At 43.1% G+C, this 21650-nt stretch overlaps 1 protein-coding gene and 1 long non-coding RNA gene across 8 annotated transcripts in view; one reads left to right on the forward strand and one right to left on the reverse strand.

Moving 5' to 3' along the window:
• Positions 1–21650, reverse strand: part of LOC128704316 (uncharacterized) — a 102541-nt gene that overhangs the window by 73515 nt on the left and 7376 nt on the right. Inside the window, exon 2 of one of the 7 annotated variants that reach the window (XM_053799467.2) lies at positions 16457–16674. The exons of 1 other annotated variant lie outside the window; for it this stretch is intronic. The gene's annotated coding sequence lies outside the window, so the exon portion shown is untranslated. Of the gene's footprint in view, positions 1–7132; positions 7450–7477; positions 7708–8041; positions 8664–16456; positions 16675–21650 lie in introns of those variants that run through there. 5 more of the 7 variants (XM_053799466.2, XM_053799465.2, XM_053799468.2 and 2 more) reach the window with 5 other exon arrangements.
• LOC128704321 (uncharacterized) overlaps positions 1–21650 on the forward strand; it is a 199288-nt gene that overhangs the window by 47694 nt on the left and 129944 nt on the right. The window lies entirely within an intron of this gene.

Here is a 21650-nt window from a genome sequence, read left to right on the forward strand (position 1 = left end):
ACGTTTTAGCTTCTATGACGGTACTCGGGAGTTTGTTCCACTCATCCACAACTCGAAGTTGAATTTCTAAGGTGAAATTTTAAGGTGAATCTTTAAGGTGAAACTCTAACCTGAGTATGAAAATAAGTTCTTGACGTAATTTGAGCTATGAGGGAAAGGTCGGTGATAGGTGTCAGAACGTGAGTGCCAGGACAGGTCTGTGCAGGACAGCTGAGTGCCAGGACAGGTCTGTGCAGGACAGCTGAGTGCCAGGACAGGTCTATGCAGGACAGGTGAGTGCCAGGACAGGTCTGTGCAGGACAGGCGAGTACCCGGACAGGTCTGTGCAGGACAGGCGAGTACCCGGACAGGTGAGTATCAGAACATGTGACTGCTAGAGGGGTATACTTGTGGCATGGGATATATGAGTAAAATGAGAATGAAACCCATGTTGACACACAGATTGCCACATGAGGTGGGTGCCATACATGTTGCCACACATGAGGTGGGTGTTATCACAGCCTGGGCTTAGCACACGTACACACACACCTACACTTACACCCACCCTAACTGGGTCATTCTGTAACATAAGCATCAACAGAATATTTGCACTTCTGACGAACAAAATACCGAGAGTGATGTAACATAGAAAAGAGTGTAGCTAACACAGTAGTAACTGCAGATGTAACACAGAAGTAACAGGTGATGTAACAGAGCAATGACAGAGCAGTTTAGCACAGTAGCAACAGCATGTTGAACACTGTAGTGCAACACATTTAACATAGCAGTAACACAGTACACACAACATAGTAACACAGTACACACAACATAGCAGTAACACAGTACACACAACATAGTAACACAGTACACACAACATAGTAACACAGTACACACAACATAGTAACACAGTACACACAACATAGCAGTAACACAGTACACACAACATAGTAACACAGTACACACAACATAGCAGTAACACAGTACACACAACATAGTAACACAGTACACACAACGTAGCAGTAACACAGTACACACAACATAGTAACACAGTACACACAACATAGCAGTAACACAGTACACAAAACATAGTAACACAGTACACACACCATAGTAACACAGTACACAAAACATAGCAGTAACACAATACACACAACATAGCAGTAACACAGTACACACAACATAGTAACACAGTACACACAACATAGCAGTAACACAGTACACACAACATAGTAACACAGTACACACAATATAGTAACACAGTACACACAACATAGCAGTAACACAGTACACACAACATAGTAACACAGTACACAAAACATAGCAGTAACACAATACACACAACATAGCAGTAACACAGTACACACAACATAGTAACACAGTACACACAACATAGCAGTAACACAGTACACACAACATAGTAACACAGTACACACAATATAGTAACACAGTACACACAACATAGCAGTAACACAGTACACACAACATAGTAACACAGTACACACAACATAGCAGTAACACAGTACACACAACATAGTAACACAGTACACACAACATAGTAACACAGTACACACAACATAGCAGTAACACAGTACACACAATATAGTAACACAGTACACACAACATAACAGTAACACAGTACACACAATATAGTAACACAGTACACACAACACAGTAACACAGTACACACAACATAACAGTAACACAGTACACACAACATAGTAACACAGTACACACAACACAGTAACACAGTACACACAACATAACAGTAACACAGTACACACAATATAGTAACACAGTACACACAACACAGTAACACAGTACACACAATCACTGTAACACAGTACACACAATCACTGTAACACAGTACACACAATCACTGTAATACAGTACACACAATCACTGTAACACAGTACACACAATCACTGTAACACAGTACACACAATCACTGTAACACAGTACACACAACATAACAGTAACATAGTACACACAACATAGTCACACAGTACACACAACACAGTAACACAGTACACACAACATAGTAACACAGTACACACAACATAGTAACACAGTACACACAACACAGTAACACAGTACACACAACATAACAGTAACACAGTACACACAATATAGTAACACAGTACACACAACATAACAGTAACACAGTACACACAACATAGTAACACAGTACACACAACATAGTAACACAGTACACACAACATAACAGTAAGACAGTACACACAACATAGTAACACAGTACACACAACATAGTAACACAATACACACAACATAGTAACACAATACACACAACATAGTAACACAGTACACACAACATAGTAACACTACACGCAACATAGTAACACAGTACACACAACATAACAGTAACACAGTACACACAACGTAGTAACACAGTACACACAACATAACAGTAACACAGTACACTCAACATAGTAACACAGTACACACAACATAACAGTAACACAGTACACACAACATAGCAGTAACACAGTACACACAATATAGTAACACAGTACACACAACATAGTAACACAGTACACACAACATAGTAACACAGTACACACAACATAGCAGTAACACAGTACACACAACATAGCAGTAACACAGTACACACAACATAGCAGTAACACAGTACACACAACATAGCAGTAACACAGTACACACAACATAATAACACAGTACACTCAACATTGCCAGACGTGAGTGAGACATCCCTAGAAACCCCAACGAAGACCATCGAGAACGTCATGACGAATTCTACAAGTGGTGTAATGCTACCTGGCGAATGTGAGTCGACTACTCGGAGCATCACTACAGACGACGCCAAGGAAGGTAAAAACATTGTTGTTGTTGGGGATAGTCAGATTAGGTACATGGATAGGGCATTCTGTTTGAAGGATAGGATTAGGAGGCAGAGAGTGTGTTTTCCTGGGGCTGGGATGAAGGATATTGTTAGCCGTCTGGATGACATCATGAGAGGTAATGGGAGCAATCCTATTATCTGTCTCAGTGCTGGAGGCAACGATGTTGGCAGACGTAGGAGTGAGGACCTGATTAGCAGGTATAGGTCAGCAATAGAGATAATTAGGAAGAAGGGTGGGAAACCTGTCATATGTGGCATTTTGCCAAGGAGAGGAGTTGGAAATGAATGGTTGTCCAGAGCAATTGGTGTCAATTGCTGGCTGGACAAATACTGTAAGGAAAATGCGGTAACATTCATTGACAACTGGGACCTCTTCTATGGCAAAAATGACATGTATGCCAGGGATGGGGTTCACTTGTCTAGGAGTGGGGTGGGAGCACTGGCAAACGCAGTGGAGGGAGCTGTTAGGTCTTTAAACTAGGAATAGTTAGTGGTATGGGTTTCTGCGGGAAAACTGTGAAGTCTCAGGGTAGTAATATGAGTACTAGGAGAACTAGTAATAGGCAAAATGAGGTGGATATCGGAAGGCCATTGGCACTAATTGACAAGGACAGTAATAGGTTTAGTCGCAGTGCTAGGAATAAGATGGACGAGTTGAGGCTAGTTGCTAGTGCAGGTAACATAGATGTATTTGCCATTACTGAGACGTGGTTTAATTCAAAAAGTCGGGACATGCCTGCAGAATGTCACATTCAGGGTTTCAAATTGTTCCAAGTAGATAGAAGTATCGGGAAGGGGGGTGGGGTGGCATTGTATGTCCGAGATCGCTTGAACTGTTGCATTAAAACGGGTATTAAGTCTGAAGTAACACATACAGAGTCTGTTTGGATAGAATTTTCAGAGGGGCATGAAAAATTAACTTTAGGTGTGATATACCGTCCCCCAAATTTAGATAGGGACCAGGGAAGACTACTATGGGAGGAAATTGTTAGGGCCACAAGGCACGATAATGTAGTAATTCTAGGAGACTTTAACTTTAGTCATATTGATTGGAATTTCTTGACTGGGAATTTAGAATCATACGACTTCTTAGAAGTAGTTCAGGATTGCTTTCTGAAGCAGTTTGTGACAGAACCTACAAGGGGGAATAACCTGCTTGACTTAGTTCTGGCAAACAATGAATCCCTTGTTAATAATTTAGAAGTTTCAGAAGAACTGGGTGCTAGCGACCACAAATCAATTACATTTAGAATTGAATGGAAGTATGATAGTAGGGATAACTCAGTAACAGTCCCAGATTTTCGCTTAGCAGATTACGATGGGCTTAGAGAACACTTATCATCTGTTGACTGGGGTAACGAAGAGAGCTATCAATATGACAGTTTTCTGAACACAATACATGCTGCTCAAAGAACATTTATCCCTTATAAAGAAATTAGATCAAATAGAAATGACCCAAAATGGATGAATAATAGGCTGAAATATCTACTAGGGCATAAGAAAGGAATTTATAGGCGTATCAAAAGAGGCGAGGGTCATCTTATGAACCAGTATATTGACACTAAGAGGGACATTAAAAAGGGGATAAGAAAAGCTAAAAGGGACTATGAAATTAAAGTTGCTAGGGATTCTAAAACTAACCCAAAAAGTTTTTTCCAGGTATATAGAACAAAAGTCAGAGATAAGATAGGTCCCCTTAAAAATAACTATGGGCATCTTACTGACAAAGAGAAAGAAATGTGCTCGATTTTAAATAATTATTTTCTCTCGGTTTTTACACAGGAAGACACTAGTAGTGTTCCGGTAATTAATTTTTATAGTGGGCCAGAAGAAGATAAATTATGTAACATCATAGTCACTAGTGAAATGGTTGTGAAGCAGATAGACCGACTGAAGCAAAATAAGTCACCGGGTCCTGATGAGGTTTTTTCAAGGGTTCTAAAGGAATGCAAAATGGAAGTCTGTGAACCATTAACTAATATTTTTAATTTATCTCTTCAAACAGGTGTAGTGTCTGATATGTGGAAGATGGCTAATGTAATTCCTATTTTTAAAACAGGGGACAAGTCGTTACCGTCAAATTACCGCCCAATAAGCCTGACCTCAATTGTAGGCAAATTACTAGAGTCAATTATAGCTGAAATTATAAGAAGCCATCTCGATAAGCATAGCTTGATTAATGATACTCAGCATGGATTCACAAGAGGCCGGTCTTGTCTAACTAATTTATTAACTTTTTTCAGTAAAGCTTTTGAGGCTGTTGACCACGATAAAGAATTTGATATTATTTACTTAGATTTTAGTAAGGCATTTGATAGAGTTCCGCACCAAAGACTGTTGAAGAAAGTAGCAGCCCATGGCATTGGGGGAAGAGTGCTCTCGTGGATCGAATCATGGCTCACAGACAGGAAGCAGAGAGTGTCCATAAATGGGGTTAAATCCGAGTGGGGATCAGTAACAAGTGGCGTTCCACAGGGATCAGTCTTGGGCCCGTTGTTGTTTATAATATATATCAATGATCTTGATGAAGGAATTACTAGTGATATGAGCAAATTCGCCGATGACACGAAGATAGGTAGGATAATTGATTCAAAAGTAGATGTTAGGGAACTTCAGGAGGATTTAGACAAACTCTACTCTTGGTCAGAAAAGTGGCAGATGCAGTTCAATGTAGATAAATGCAAGGTTCTGAAGCTCGGAAGTGTCCATAACCCTAGCACTTATAAGTTAAATAATGTAGAACTTAGCCATACAGATTGCGAAAAGGACTTGGGGGTTATGGTAAGCGGCAACCTTAAACCAAGACAGCAATGCCTAAGCGTACGTAATAAGGCAAATAGATTACTGGGATTTATATCAAGAAGTGTAAGCAACAGAAGTCCAGAGGTCATACTGCAGCTTTATACATCATTAGTAAGGCCTCACCTAGATTATGCAGCTCAGTTCTGGTCTCCATATTACAGAATGGACATAAATTCGTTAGAAAACATTCAGCGTAGGATGACTAAATTAATACATAGCATTAGAAATCTTCCTTATGAAGAAAGATTGAAGACTCTTAAGTTACATTCACTTGTTAGACGAAGAATGAGGGGAGACCTGATCGAAGTGTATAAGTGGAGGATAGGTATTAATAAAGGGGATATTAACAAGGTCTTGAGGATATCTCTCCAAGAGAGAACCCGCAGTAATGGATTTAAATTAGATAAGTTTAGATTTAGAAAGGACATAGGAAAGTATTGGTTTGGAAATAGGGTAGTTGATGAGTGGAACAGTCTACCTAGTTGGGTTATTGAGGCTAGGACTTTGTGTAGTTTCAAATTTAGGTTGGATAAATACATGAGTGGGAAGGGTTGGATTTGAGAGGGACTTGCACATCAGAGCTTATTTCTTGGGTAGCATTGAAAATTGGGTTGGTCAAATTTTTGTTAGTGGGATGAATTCTAAAGGACCTGCCTAGTATGGGCCAACAGGCCTGCTGCAGTGTTCCTCCTTTCTTATGTTCTTATAACAGTAACACAGGGTACGCAACATAACAGTAACACAGTACACACAACATAGTAACACAGTACACACAACATAACATAACACAGTGTACACAACATAACAGTAACACAGTACACACAACATAACAGTAACACAGTGTACACAACATAGCAGTAACACAGTACACACAACATAGCAGTAACACAGTGTACACAACATAGTAGTAACAACACTTATCAACTTACAGATCCATAACTGTGAATGACACTGTGAGACTGACACTGTGCTAGTAACGAGGAATGGCACTGTGAGACTGGCACTGTGCTAGTAACTAGGAGTGGCACTGTGAAACTGACACTTTGCTAGTAACAAGGAATGGCACTGTGCTAATAACTAAGAATAGCCTGTGAATCTGACATTGCTAGTAACTAGGAATGGCACTTTGAGACTTGACACTGTGCTAGTAACTAGGAATGGCACTGTGAGACTGACACTGTGCTAGTAACTAGGAATGGCACTGTGAGACTGACTACTAGTAACTATGGATGGCACTGCTAGTAATTATGAATAGCACTGCTAGTAACTAGGAATGGCACTGCTAGTAACTATAAGTGGCACTGTGCTAATAACTAGGAATAACACTGTGTTCTAGTAACTAGGAATAACATCATGAAACTGGCACTGTGTGAGAAATTACAAGACTGGCAGTGTGCACGAAGAATGGTACAAGTGGCACTGTGCACGAGGAATGGCACAAGTGGCACTGTGCACTAGGAATGGCACATATACCTTTTTTGGTTGGACATGTGAATTGCACTGACCGTACATGGTAATCGGCACTCAAAGGACAAGTAAGAGTGTGGCACTGTGAGATGTATGCTGAGGAATGGCACTGTGGTCGTTACACTTTAAATATTAGATCAAGTGTGGCACTGTAAATGTGGCACAATGACACTCCTAGCGTAGCACTTAATTACATCCTAAATATCACTTTGCTACATGCAATGTTGCATTGAGTGTGCCATAAAGAGTATCGCACTGTATATGATAAGCTTTGCCCTGGGCACTGTAAATGTTCACTATTTTATTTATTCAAGGTGCCTGGCACTATATAATAACAACACTGTGAGAGACCGTGAATATGGCACATGTGTGTGGCACTGCAGCTGGGTGCCACTTGTTGCTGGCCATGGGTCGCTCTGGAGGGGCGGGTGCCACCGCGGCTGGGGTCGCGCATTCTCCATTTCTGCGGCCGCCTATAGCTGGAATGCGGCACCTTCCAGCAGCTATGGTTGAAGAGGCTCTCTTATAGGCTGATAGTTCCAGGGAGCTTTGCCTCGATGTGATAGTTGAATGAGATAAGATTTTAGTGTGTGCTCACATACAGATATGACCGATAGCGGATCTGTCGAGCTGAGGAACAGTCATTATATTCCCCGGGAGATAAAACGATAAAAGCATTAATCTTTCCAGTACTATCTTTTCCCTCGTGGGATAATTAAGGCGTTCCAGCATATCTCTGGATCCTGGAACGTCGAGGATGGACAGAGAGGAAGAGGTGAGGATGCTGCTGGAATTCTGTGGGTTACTGTGTGAGGTATATGAACATGGTTTGTAAGACTGGAAGATCTATAAGATCTGGGAAGTCTGGAAGATCTGGAATGAGGTTTAGGGTGAGAAAAGTCCTCCTGGACTTACCAGTAAGCGCTGTGATGGGCCTGGAGTACTGACTACGACTAACTCATGTCCCTCCCGCTGCCTGGGAGAGATGGGGGGGAGGTGAGGCAGGTGAGAGGCAGAGGGGCTCACCTGTGCGCCCTCAGACTCGCTTTCCTTCCTCACCGCTGCTTGTTGGAGGCCGGAAGCCTGCTGGAGGTCGGAAGGAAGTCAGGTGTTGAGGGAGATGGAGTGGGTCGTGTGTGTGTGTGGAAGACACAGGCAGGTGTTGCACCTTTCCAGGAGGTTGTCAATGTTGGGGGTGTAGGGGGTAGTGCCACCCCCATTCTTGCCCCAGGGAGGGGGAACCAGGCACAAGAACCCCCTTCCCTCTTCCCCCACGTAATCACCAGTGTTCTTGATGTGTTGTGGTCGCTTTGTCTCCTTGTCATAGAACTCACTCTCCCTTACACCAGCCGTTAAATAATAACCTTTATATTAGTCCGACCACTAGTATTTCTCGACCGCTAGGGACGAGAAAGTGAGAGAGCCATCAGTGCAGTGTTATTAAGTGCCACAGTCAGGCTCTGGACCATGCCCAGGTGAGCCTTGAGGCTGCGGGCATGAGGGCAGGTGGGCAAGGCGGTATCCTGGTACCTACGTCAAGAGACGAACAAACATGACTGCCAGCTTATCGCCCTCCGATATCGCTTATCGGGAAGCTTATCAGCCTCTCATTCGTGCCACTTGATTTAGATTATTCTAGAAATGTTAGTCCATGAGAGAGGTTGCGAGGAGGGAGGTGAACGCTAATAACAGTTACACTCGATACTTTAACAACTTGATAACCTACAGTGTAAGCGCTCTCTGGCGTCTCCCTGTTGACTCAGCTCTACACTTCGTTCACTCGAATTACCTCTAATAAACTGGTAATTATTCCGTTAGTTACAAATCCTGGTATGGCCAACATCCGGGCCGCTTAGGAGAGAAAGTTTCTGCGGATGTGGATGTGGTGGTGTTTGCTGCCTGACGCTGCCAGTTTGGCGCCAAAACTGGCGCGCGTCACGTGTCACATCCGCCATCTTGCCGGGCTACCTGGACCTTGAACTAATTTAAGAATTGGTCGACTTTACCTCATTTTGAGGGACTTTCTTGCATTTGTAAGTACGTGACATGATCAGACTATAAAAAAGGCTTTTTCAAAATAGCGGCATAGGAGAAATAACGCTTCAAAGTGGCAGTAAACAGGAAGAAATATCTTTATATATTTGTGTATTGTCTGAGAGAATAGGAAAGTCTGCCGGGTTCGTACGCCAGTCCTCTTTTGTTTTACACTTTTACAGAGTGTAAACAGGTGATATTCTGCCATTTACACTAAAACGTTGTGTAGTTTTAAAAAGAGGTTTAGACAAATACATGAGTGGGTGTGGGCGGGTGTGAATTGGACCTGACTGGCTTAGGCCAGTAAGTGACTTGAATCTGACTGTCTTAGACCAGTAGGTGAGTTGAACCTGACTGACTTAGACCAGTAGGTGAGTTGAACCTGACTGGCTTAGACCAGTAAGTGACTTAAACCTGACTGGCTTAGACCAGTAGGTGAGTTGAACCTGACTGACTTAGACCAGTAGGTGAGTTGAACCTGACTGACTTAGACCAGTAGGTGAGTTGAACCTGACTGGCTTAGACCAGTAGGTGAGTTGAACCTGACTGGCTTAGACCAGTAGGTGAGTTGAACCTGACTGGCTTAGACCAGTAGGTGAGTTGAACCTGACTGACTTAGACCAGTAGGTGAGTTGAACCTGACTGGCTTAGACCAGTAGGTGAGTTGAACCTGACTGGCTTAGACCAGTAGGTGAGTTGAACCTGACTGGCTTAGACCAGTAGGTGAGTTGAACCTGACTGGCTTAGACCAGTAGGTGAGTTGAACCTGACTGGCTTAGACCAGTAGGTGAGTTGAACCTGACTGGCTTAGACCAGTAGGTGAGTTGAACCTGACTGGCTTAGACCAGTAGGTGAGTTGAACCTGACTGGCTTAGACCAGTAGGTGAGTTGAACCTGACTGGCTTAGACCAGTAGGTGAGTTGAACCTGACTGGCTTAGACCAGTAGGTGAGTTGAACCTGACTGGCTTAGACCAGTAGGTGAGTTGAACCTGACTGACTTAGACCAGTAGGTGAGTTGAACCTGACTGGCTTAGACCAGTAGGTGAGTTGAACCTGACTGGCTTAGACCAGTAGGTGAGTTGAACCTGACTGGCTTAGACCAGTAGGTGAGTTGAACCTGACTGGCTTAGACCAGTAGGTGAGTTGAACCTGACTGGCTTAGACCAGTAGGTGAGTTGAACCTGACTGGCTTAGACCAGTAGGTGAGTTGAACCTGACTGGCTTAGACCAGTAGGTGAGTTGAACCTGACTGGCTTAGACCAGTAGGTGAGTTGAACCTGACTGGCTTAGACCAGTAGGTGAGTTGAACCTGACTGGCTTAGACCAGTAGGTGAGCTAGTAGTCCTGCTGCAGTGTTCTTTCTTATGTTCTTACGTTTTTGTATTTTACAGAGTGTACACAGGTGTTATACTGCCTTTTACAGTGTACACAGGTGTTATGCTGCCTTTTACAGTGTACACAGGTGTTATACTGCCTTTTACAGTGTACACAGGTGTTATGCTGCCTTTTACAGTGTACACAAGTGTTATGCTGCCTTTTACAGTGTACACAGGTGTTATACTGCCTTTTACAGTGTACACAGGTGTTATGCTGCCTTTTACAGTGTACACAGGTGCTATACTGTCTTTTACAGTGTACACAGGTGTTATACTGCCTTTTACAGTGTACACAGGTGTTATGCTGCCTTTTACAGTGTACACAGGTGCTATACTGTCTTTTACAGTGTACACAGGTGTTATGCTGCCTTTTACAGTGTACACAGGTGTTATGCTGCATTTTACAGTGTACACAGGTGTTATGCTGCCTTTTACAGTGTACACAGGTGCTATACTGTCTTTTACAGTGTACACAGGTGTTATGCTGCCTTTTACAGTGTACACAGGTGTTATGCTGCCTTTTACAGTGTACACAGGTGTTATGCTGCCTTTTACAGTGTACACAGGTGCTATACTGTCTTTTACAGTGTACACAGGTGTTATACTGCCTTTTACAGTGTACACAGGTGTTATGCTGCCTTTTACAGTGTACACAGGTGCTATACTGTCTTTTACAGTGTACACAGGTGCTATACTGCCTTTTACAGTGTACACAGGTGTTATACTGCCTTTTACAGTGTACACAGGTGTTATACTGTCTTTTACAGTGTACACAGGTGCTATACTGCCTTTTACAGTGTACACAGGTGTTATACTGCCTTTTACAGTGTACACAGGTGTTATACTGTCTTTTACAGTGTACACAAGTGTTATGCTGCCTTTTACAGTGTACACAGGTGTTATACTGCCTTTTACAGTGTACACAGGTGTTATACTGCCTTTTACAGTGTACACAGGTGTTATGCTGCCTTTTACAGTGTACACAGGTGTTATGCTGCCTTTTACAGTGTACACAGGTGTTATACTGCCTCGTCACTATTCAAAGCTCTGTTGTGTGTCATGCACTGCCACTCTGCACAGTGCCACCCACAACAGTCTACTAAAACACTAAGCACCTATTGTCTGCTAGGTTAAGAGCGGCAATAGATGCAAGGAGTCTTGAGCAGCTTCTCTTTAGCCTGGAAATCGAACTTGGGTTCCTCCTGCTGTGAACTGAGCACGTTGAGCATTAGAAAAATTTTGTATTTACACACGACACGAGGCGACCCTCAAGTGTTAGTCCCCCTCAAGTATTAGTTCCCCTCAAGTGTTAATCCCCCTCAAGTGTTAGTCCCCCTCAAGTGTTAGTTTCCCCTCAAGTGTTAGTCAGCATCAAGTGTTCATCACCATCAAGTGTTAGTCACCATCAAGTGTTAGTCACCATCAAATGTTAGTCACCATCAAGTGTTAGTCACCATCAAGTGTTAGTCACCATCAAATGTTAGTCACCATCAAGTGTTAGTCACCATCAAGTGTTAGTCACCATCAAGTGTTAGTCACCATCAAGTGTTAGTCACCATCAAGTGTTAGTCACCATCAAGTGTTAGTCACCATCAAGTGTTAGTCACCATCAAGTGTTAGTCACCATCAAGTGTTAGTCACCATCAAATGTTAGTCACCATCAAGTGTTAGTCACCATCAAGTGTTAGTCACCATCAAGTGTTAGTCACCATCAAGTGTTAGTCACCATCAAGTGTTAGTCACCATCAAATGTTAGTCACCATCAAGTGTTAGTCACCATGAAATGTTAGTCACCATCAAGTGTTAGTCACCATCAAGTGTTAGTCACCATCAAGTGTTAGTCACCATCAAGTGTTAGTCACCTTCAAGTGTTAGTCACCATCAAGTGTTAGTCACCATCAAGTGTTAGTCACCATCAAGTGTTAGTCACCTTCAAGTGTTAGTCACCATCAAGTGTTAGTCACCATCATGTGTTAGTCACCATCAAGTGTTAGTCACCTTCAAGTGTTAGTCACCATCAAGTGTTAGTCACCATCAAGTGTTAGTCACCTTCAAGTGTTAGTCACCATCAAGTGTTAGTCACCATCAAGTGTTAGTCACCATCAAGTGTTAGTCACCATCAAGTGTTAGTCACCATCAAGTGTTAGTCACCTTCAAGTGTTAGTCACCATCAAGTGTTAGTCACCATCAAGTGTTAGTCACCATCAAGTGTTAGTCACCATCAAGTGTTAGTCACCATCAAGTGTTAGTCACCTTCAAGTGTTAGTCACCATCAAGTGTTAGTCACCATCAAGTGTTAGTCACCTTCAAGTGTTAGTCACCATCAAGTGTTAGTCACCATCAAGTGTTAGTCACCATCAAGTGTTAGTCACCTTCAAGTGTTAGTCAAGTGTTACCATCAAGTGTTAGTCACCATCAAGTGTTAGTCACCATCAAGTGTTAGTCACCATCAAGTGTTAGTCACCTTCAAGTGTTAGTCACCATCAAGTGTTAGTCACCAGCAAGTGTTAGTCACCATCAAGTGTTAGTCACCTTCAAGTGTTAGTCACCATCAAGTGTTAGTCACCTTCAAGTGTTAGTCACCATCAAGTGTTAGTCACCATCAAGTGTTAGTCACCTTCAAGTGTTAGTCACCATCAAGTGTTAGTCACCATCAAGTGTTAGTCACCTTCAAGTGTTAGTCACCAAGTGTTAATCCCCCTCCAGTGTTAGTCACCATCAAGTGTTAGTCACCTTCAAGTGTTAGTCACCAAGTGTTAATCCCCCTCAAGTGTTAGTCACCATCAAGTGTTAGTCACCTTCAAGTGTTAGTCACCAAGTGTTAATCCCCCTCAAGTGTTAGTCACCATCAAGTGTTAGTCACCTTCAAGTGTTAGTCACCAAGTGTTAATCCCCCCTCAAGTGTTAGTCACCAGTAATACATTTGACACCCTCCACCTTACGTACATGTATACAAAGTGGTCAGTACCTGTGTATATATATGTGTGTGTGTGTGTGTACTCACCTACTCACCTATTTGTGGTTGCAGGGGTCGAGTCAGAGCTCCTGGCCCCGCCTCTTCGCTGATTGCTACTAGGTCCTCTCTCTCCCTGACCTGTGTGTGTGTGTGTACTCACCTAGTTGTACTCACCTAGTTGAGGTTGCGGGGGTCGAGTCCGAGCTCCTGGCCCCGCCTCTTCACTGATCGCCACTAGGTCACTCTCCCTGAGCCGTGAGCTTTATCATACCTCTGCTTAAAGCTATGTATGGATCCTGCCTCCACTACATCGCTTCCCAAACTATTCAACTTACTGACTACTCTGTGGCTGAAGAAATACTTCCTAACATCCCTGTGATTCATCTGTGTCTTTAGCTTCCAACTGTGTCCCCTTGTTACTGTGTCCAATCTCTGGAACATCCTGTCTTTGTCCACCTTGTCAATTCCTCTCAGTATTTTGTATGTTGGTATCATGTCCCCCCTATCTCTCCTGTCCTCCAGTGTCGTCAGGTTGATTTCCCTTAACCTCTCCTCGTAGGACATACCTCTTAGCTCTGGGACTAGTCTTGTTGCAACCCTTTGCACTTTCTCTAGTTTCTTTACGTGCTTGGCTAGGTGTGGGTTCCAAACTGGTGCCGCATACTCCAATATGGGCCTAACGTATACGGTGTACAGGGTCCTGAACGATTCCTTATTAAGATGTCGGAATGCTGTTCTGAGGTTTGCTAGGCGCCCATATGCTGCAGCAGTTATTTGGTTGATGTGCGCTTCAGGAGATGTGCCTGGTGTTATACTCACCCCAAGATCTTTTTCCTTGAGTGAGGTTTGTAGTCTCTGACCCCCTAGACTGTACTCCGTCTGCGGCCTTCTTTGCCCTTCCCCAATCTTCATGACTTTGCACTTGGTGGGATTGAACTCCAGGAGCCAATTGCTGGACCAGTTCTGCAGCCTGTCCAGATCCCTTTGTAGTTCTGCCTGGTCTTCGATCGAGTGTATTCTTCTCATCAACTTCACGTCATCTGCAAACAGGGACACCTCAGAGTCTATTCCTTCCGTCATGTCGTTCACAAATACCAGAAACAGCACTGGTCCTAGGACTGACCCCTGCGGGACCCCGCTGGTCACAGGTGCCCACTCTGACACCTCGCCACGTACCATGACTCGCTGCTGTCTTCCTGACAAGTATTCCCTGATCCATTGTAGTGCCTTCCCTGTTATCCCTGCTTGGTCCTCCAGTTTTTGCACCAATCTCTTGTGTGGAACTGTGTCAAACGCCTTCTTGCAGTCCAAGAAAATGCAATCCACCCACCCCTCTCTCTCTTGTCTTACTGCTGTCACCATGTCATAGAACTCCAGTAGGTTTGTGACACAGGATTTCCCGTCCCTGAAACCATGCTGGCTGCTGTTGATGAGATCATTCCTTTCTAGGTGTTCCACCACTCTTCTCCTGATAATCTTCTCCATGATTTTGCATACTATACATGTCAGTGACACTGGTCTGTAGTTTAATGCTTCATGTCTGTCTCCTTTTTTAAAGATTGGGACTACATTTGCTGTCTTCCATGCCTCAGGCAATCTCCCTGTTTCGATAGATGTATTGAATATTGTTGTTAGGGGTACACATAGCGCCTCTGCTCCCTCTCTCAATACCCATGGGGAGATGTTATCTGGCCCCATTGCCTTTGAGGTATCTAGCTCACTCAGAAGCCTCTTCACTTCTTCCTCGGTTGTGTGCACTGTGTCCAGCACTTGGTGGTGTGCCCCACCTCTCCGTCTTTCTGGAGTCCCTTCTGTCTCCTCTTTGAACACTTCTTTGAATCTCTTGTTGAGTTCTTCACATACTTCCCGGTCATTTCCTGTTGTCTCTCCTCCTTCCTTCCTTAGCCTGATTACCTGGTCCTTGACTGTTGTTTTCCTCCTGATGTGGCTGTACAACAGTTTCGGGTCAGATTTGGCTTTCGTTGCTATGTCATTTTCATATTGTCTTTGGGCCTCCCTTCTTATCTGTGCATATTCATTTCTGGCTCTATGACTGTTCTCCTTATTCTCCTGGGTCCTTTGCCTTCTATATTTCTTCCATTCCCTAGCACACTTGGTTTTTGCCTCCCTGCACCTTTGGGTAAACCATGGGCTCATCCTGGCTTTTTCATTACTCCTGTTACCCTTGGGTACAAACCTCTCCTCAGCCTCCTTGCATTTTATTGCTACATATTCCATCATCTCATTAACTGGCTTCCCTGCCAGTTCTCTGTCCCACTGAACCCCGTTCAGGTAGTTCCTCATTCCTGTGTAGTCCCCTTTCTTGTAGTTTGGCTTCATTCGTCCTGGCCTTCCTGCTTCTCCCTCCACTTGTAGCTCTACTGTGTATTCTAAGCTTACAACCACATGGTCACTGGCCCCAAGGGGTCTTTCATATGTGATGTCCTCGATATCTGCACTACTGAAGGTGAATACTAAGTCCAGCCTTGCTGGTTCATCCTCTCCTCTCTCTCTTGTAGTGTCCCTTACGTGTTGGTACATGAAGTTCTCCAGTACCACCTCCATCATCTTAGCCCTCCAAGTATCTTGGCCCCCATGTGGGTCCAAGTTCTCCCAATCTATCTCCTTGTGGTTAAAGTCACCCATGATCAGGAGCTTTGCCCTGCATGCATGAGCTCTTCTGGCCACTCTAGCCAGTGTGTCAACCATCGCTCTATTGCTCTCATCGTACTCTTGTGTGTGTGTGTGTGTGTGTGTGTGTGTGTGTGTGTGTGTGTGTGTGTGTGTGTGTGTGTGTGTGTGTATGTGTATGTGTGTGTGTCTGTGTGTCTGTGTGTATGTGTGTGTGTGTGTGTGTGTGTGTGTGTGTGTGTGTGTGTGTGTGTGTGTGTGTGTGTGTGTGTGTGTGTGTGTGATAACTAATTTTAAAACAAATAAACAACTAAACAAGGAACAATACTTACCGTTATTACTTTGTTTCATGTTTCCTTCACCTTCTCATGTATTCTTCATCATTTCCATCATTTCTTCTCTACACTTCTCCCTTGTCTTCCCCTTCTTGTCATCTGCTTCTCTTTCTCATTTCGGTGTTTCTGCTCCGCCCATTTCTCTCTTCTAGCTTTCTTCTTCTTCTCATCCACTTCCTTCTTTCTTGTCATCTACGCTTGCTTCCTTCATCCTTCTGTTGGTAAACAGAAAACTCCCGTTACTTCCTCCACTCCTCTTGGCTGAGTCATTCTTCCCTATTTCCTATTTTCTTGTTTAACTTCCTGTTCCCTCTTCCCGTTTTCTCTTGAGTGCAGTTATGTACTCACCTAATTGTGGTTGCGGGGCTCGAATCACGGCTCCTTGTGTGTGTGTGTGTGTGTGTGTGTGTGTGTGTGTGTGTGTGTGTGTGTGTGTGTGTGTGTGTGTGTGTGTGTGTGTGTGTGTGTGTGTATTTGTGTGTGTGTGTGTTATGTGTGTGTTTGTATGCACCTAGTTGTTCTTGCAAGGTTCGAGGCATAGCACCTAGCCTCTCCACTTAAGATTTAGGGATCGGGGAGACTGTTGCCTGGTGTTTCCTGGGTCAGGATTACTCATAACATGGAAGGCAGCCATTTTCCATTTTTGTTTTATTGTGTTTAACAATAATTAATAATAATAATAATAATAATAATAATAATAATAATAATAATAATAATATTTTGGACCACTTCGGACGTCTCCCACCAAGTTGACCCCCCCTCCCCCCCACGAAAAAAAGGTCAACATTTACAATCATTCATTCAATGGTGGTATTCCCAAAAATGCACAGACGTCTCACTTCAAGTGACTATAATATCCACACTAAAAGCTTCATCTGTGGGTCATCAAATGACTAAGACCAGCGCCAGGAAACACCTGTCCTGCTTTCTGACAAAACTAACCTAAACTAAGCCAACAGGATATACAATGAGAGATGTATATCCCTCAGTGTATATACATTGATAGTTATACTTCAATCCGCGTTTTAAGGATTTAAAGTATTAGTGACTGGTGATAAGCAGGAGGCATGCAATCTTAATGATCCTCGTGTAGTAGACAGATTTTAAACCTAATCAACCAACCCTCATCCCCATTTCCCCTGGGGGAGCAATGGGACCAGCAATCCAACATAGGAAAAATGAATCCTGTTTCTTTCACGACAATAGAACCAGCGAGGCGGTACGAGAAGCTGTCGTAAAGAGGATTTACAACCCACAGTTCCTGCAAGAGAAGCGGGGATACCTCACACGCTGCCTCTCTTCACCTCATTGCCGACTTCAGAAAGCGGGCAAGAGAGTTTCCCAACAGGAACAAGTGATACAACAGGAACAACAGTGATACAACAGGAACAAGTGATACAACAGGATCAAAAGTGATGCAACAGGAATAACAGTGATGCAACAGTAACAACAGTGATACAACAGGGGAAACACCTGCCATGTGTATTGCTCTGCCTGTTATCAAGGTAGGATTGACGATGACTCAGATACTTGGTACCTGTTTAATCTTTGTCAAAGACTGGGTCAAAAATAAGCAACTTGACAACCCTGTCACCAGTGCACTAGTAGAGTTGATCAGTGGTTCAAAGAACCAACAACCCTGTCATCAGTGTACTAGTAGAGTTGATCAGTGGTTCAGAGAACCAACAACCCTGTCACCAGTGCACTAGTAGAGTTGATCAGTGGTTCAGAGAACCAACAACCCTGTCACCAGTGCACTAGTCGAGTTGATCAGTGGTTCAGAGAACCAACAACCCTGTCACCAGTGCACTAGTCGAGTTGATCAGTGGTTCAGAGAACCAACAACCCTGTCACCAGTGCACTAGTAGAGTTGATCAGTGGTTCAGAGAACCAACAACCCTGTCATCACTGTACTAGTAGAGTTGATCAATGGTTCAGAGAACCGACAAATTGATAAATTAGACACATGTGCAGCATCTTTATGGAGGAAACGTTTCGCCACACAGTGACTTCATCAGTCCTGTATACAGATGCAGAATGGTGAAGATAAGAATGTGAGTTTGTCCACTGTGATGCCGCCTACAAACGCTTCACCTCACCTGTCTACAGTATATAAGCCAATTCTTCACACATATCCTGTATTCTTTTCAAGATCGATGGACTGATTACATCAACTCCAGGCTGAGGGACTGATTACCCCAAACTCCTGATCTTTATCATTCTTCTTTGTATTGGACTAATGAAGTCACTGTGTGACGAAACGTTTCCTCAGTAAAGATACTCAAGTGTTTTACATGTGTCTAATCTATCAACCAGTGTAGTAGTTTATATGATACCTCGTATGATGAGAAAATACGTGGCGAAGCATTTTCTCAGTGTCTTCAGTTGTGCGTACGTGTTGTTGTCCTTGTTGCGTACGTGTCGTTATCGTTGCGTACGTGTCGTTATCGTTGTTACGTACGTGTCATTATCGTTGTTACGTACGTGTCGTTATCGTTGTTACGTACGTGTCGTTATCGTTGTTACGTACGTGTCATTATCGTTGTTACGTACGTGTCGTTATCGTTGTTGCGTACGTGTCGTTATCGTTGTTACGTACGTGTCGTTATCGTTGTTACGTACGTGTCGTTATCGTTGTTACGTACGTGTCATTATCGTTGTTACGTACGTGTCATTATCGTTGTTACGTACGTGTCGTTATCGTTGTTACGTACGTGTCGTTATCGTTGTTACGTACGTGTCGTTATCCTCGCCTGTGTTAGCGTCACCCAAGACAGGTCTCTCCTGCCCTTGGAGCTAATACAAAACAAAGCCTTGAGACTTATTCTTAACTGACCAAAAATTACCAATGGTCTTAATATGAGGAGGAAGCTTGATGCCTCTAGCACCATTGGTAGAACAATACAGATTAGCACTATACTTAGTATTCAAATGTTGAGAAATATATCAGAGATTGTCACTATTAACCTTGTCAAATGACTCACGATTGCAAACAAACCATACCACGGGCGGGATTTGAACCCGCGGTCAGAGTCTCAATACTCCAGACCGTCGCGTTAGCCACTGGACCAGCTAGCCACAATAAGATTCGTCCAACTAGGTATATTTCTTCACCTTAGGAAGGTTAGCATAGGCACCACTGTGACCACAAATGCAAGTTTTTACAGACTAATCTCCAGCTAGCGTGGCCATGGCGAACTCTAGCTCAAGTTTTGAGACTCTCTGGCCACGGGTTCAAATCCCGCCCGTGGTATGATTTAACCTTGTCAAATGTCAGGCAGTAAATGCTCAAATGGATTGTTAAACCATGCAGTTATATTCAGCTGTATGACATGCTTGTAACAGCATTTCAGTCTTCCATGGAAGCTGATTCAGTTTAGTGTTACATATCTAAAGTCCCTTAATATCTCCTGGAAGCTCTTCTTCTCTTAAGACGAGGTTGCAGTTCTTTGTACATCTGCCATTAGTAGTTGTGCTATTTGCTAACATAATGAAGAGTTAGACACATGTGTAGCAGCTGGATCTCTTGTAGACGTTTCACCAACAAATTCAAGGTTGTAATAGAAAAACAGTAGAATTATATACAAAAGATGAGGTTATCAGTCCCTCAGTCTTGGAGTTGCTGAAGAGCATTATAGTCTTCAAGAATCTGATGATTGGCGCTGATATATTGACGTCAGGTGAGGGGAAGTGCAGCAGCCGAAAGAATTGTCACTGGTAAGTGGGATTCCCCAGTGGAAGTACGTTATATCCGGGGTGAATGATAATTTGTAATGGGTGATTGATTGGTTAATGAGGATTAAAGTCTATTTACTGGCCGTTAATACTGCATGCCATCTGTTCACCAGTCAAGAAACCTTAAAATTGGGATTAAAATAAGCTTCCATTGTATATACACATATATACACCTCTCTGTGTATATACACTGATATGGAAAAATAGCTCTAGGCCTTTCGTGTGACAATCATTCAACTCCCCCTGTGGTCATTTTGCATATTGTGTCGCTCGTTAGCAATTATTGTATACACTGATATGTGTATATACACAGAAATATGCATCTCTCGGTGTATATATATATATATACACAATGAAAAATATACATCTCTTGGTGTATATATATCCTGTTGACGATTGGTTTTCCAGCGTGGGAGGCAGGAACTGACTATCTTATCTGCCGTGGGTCTCACAAAGCACTATCTTATCTTATTTTTTGAAGTTGAATATCTGTCTTAAATTAAGCAAGAGAGAATACCAAGAACTGACACTCAAAGCTTAAAGTGAAATGGGTTTTTCCAATTCGTTACAGATTTAGATGTTATAGGATGGCCCAGGAGCTTGAGCCTATGCTGTTAGTACAGGGTAGTTCACTCGTAGGAAGCCCCGAGTTGGTACTCCCATAGTTGCAACCGTCTTGTTTGTATATAGTAAACGATAACTCGGGGCCTCCTACGAGTGAAACACCCTGTAGTACAGGAAGCAACACCCTGCAACACAAGCAACACTGTAACACAAGAAGCAATACACTGTAACACAAAAAGCAACACCCTTGGTTGGCTGGTTAATGGGGTTGTACCCCTATCAACTACACAAGGGTCGTTAAAGTTCACGTCATTTGTTCACCACCAACCAGGAAAAAAAAACAATGGTTATAAATGACCATAATTTTTAAAGGGGTGGACCGGTAAGCCAGTGGAAGGCCTCGGTCAGATGACCAAAAGCTCCAAAGGCGGGTCATCATCTGACTAAGACCCGCGTCAGGAAACATTTGTCCTGTTTCCTGACGAACCTAACCTACCCACCAACCAGGAACATTGTAATCCCTAAATAGGAATTACATTGAACTCTCAGCATATATACACATCGATACACGAGGGTCAAGAAAACTGCGCGTCACCTTTGCACCACCAATATAATATATATAACATCTATATTTCTACGAGTACATGTACAAGGTATACAGACCATAGCTGACATCAGTGACATACTACTGTAGATTATTATTATAATCAAAAAAGAAGCGCTAAGCCACAAGGGCTATACAGCATACTACTGTAGAGAAAGCCTAAGCATTTCCCGCAAATTAGGTCAGTTTTGTCCCAGGATGCTCTGATAACAATCGACTTTCTATATAGTAGTATGTTATTGATGTCAGCTAGGCCTGTATACCTTGTACATGTACTCGTAGAAATAT

This window comes from Cherax quadricarinatus, chromosome 84 (genome assembly GCF_038502225.1).
Source record: "Cherax quadricarinatus isolate ZL_2023a chromosome 84, ASM3850222v1, whole genome shotgun sequence".
Classification (NCBI taxonomy): domain Eukaryota; kingdom Metazoa; phylum Arthropoda; class Malacostraca; order Decapoda; family Parastacidae; genus Cherax; species Cherax quadricarinatus.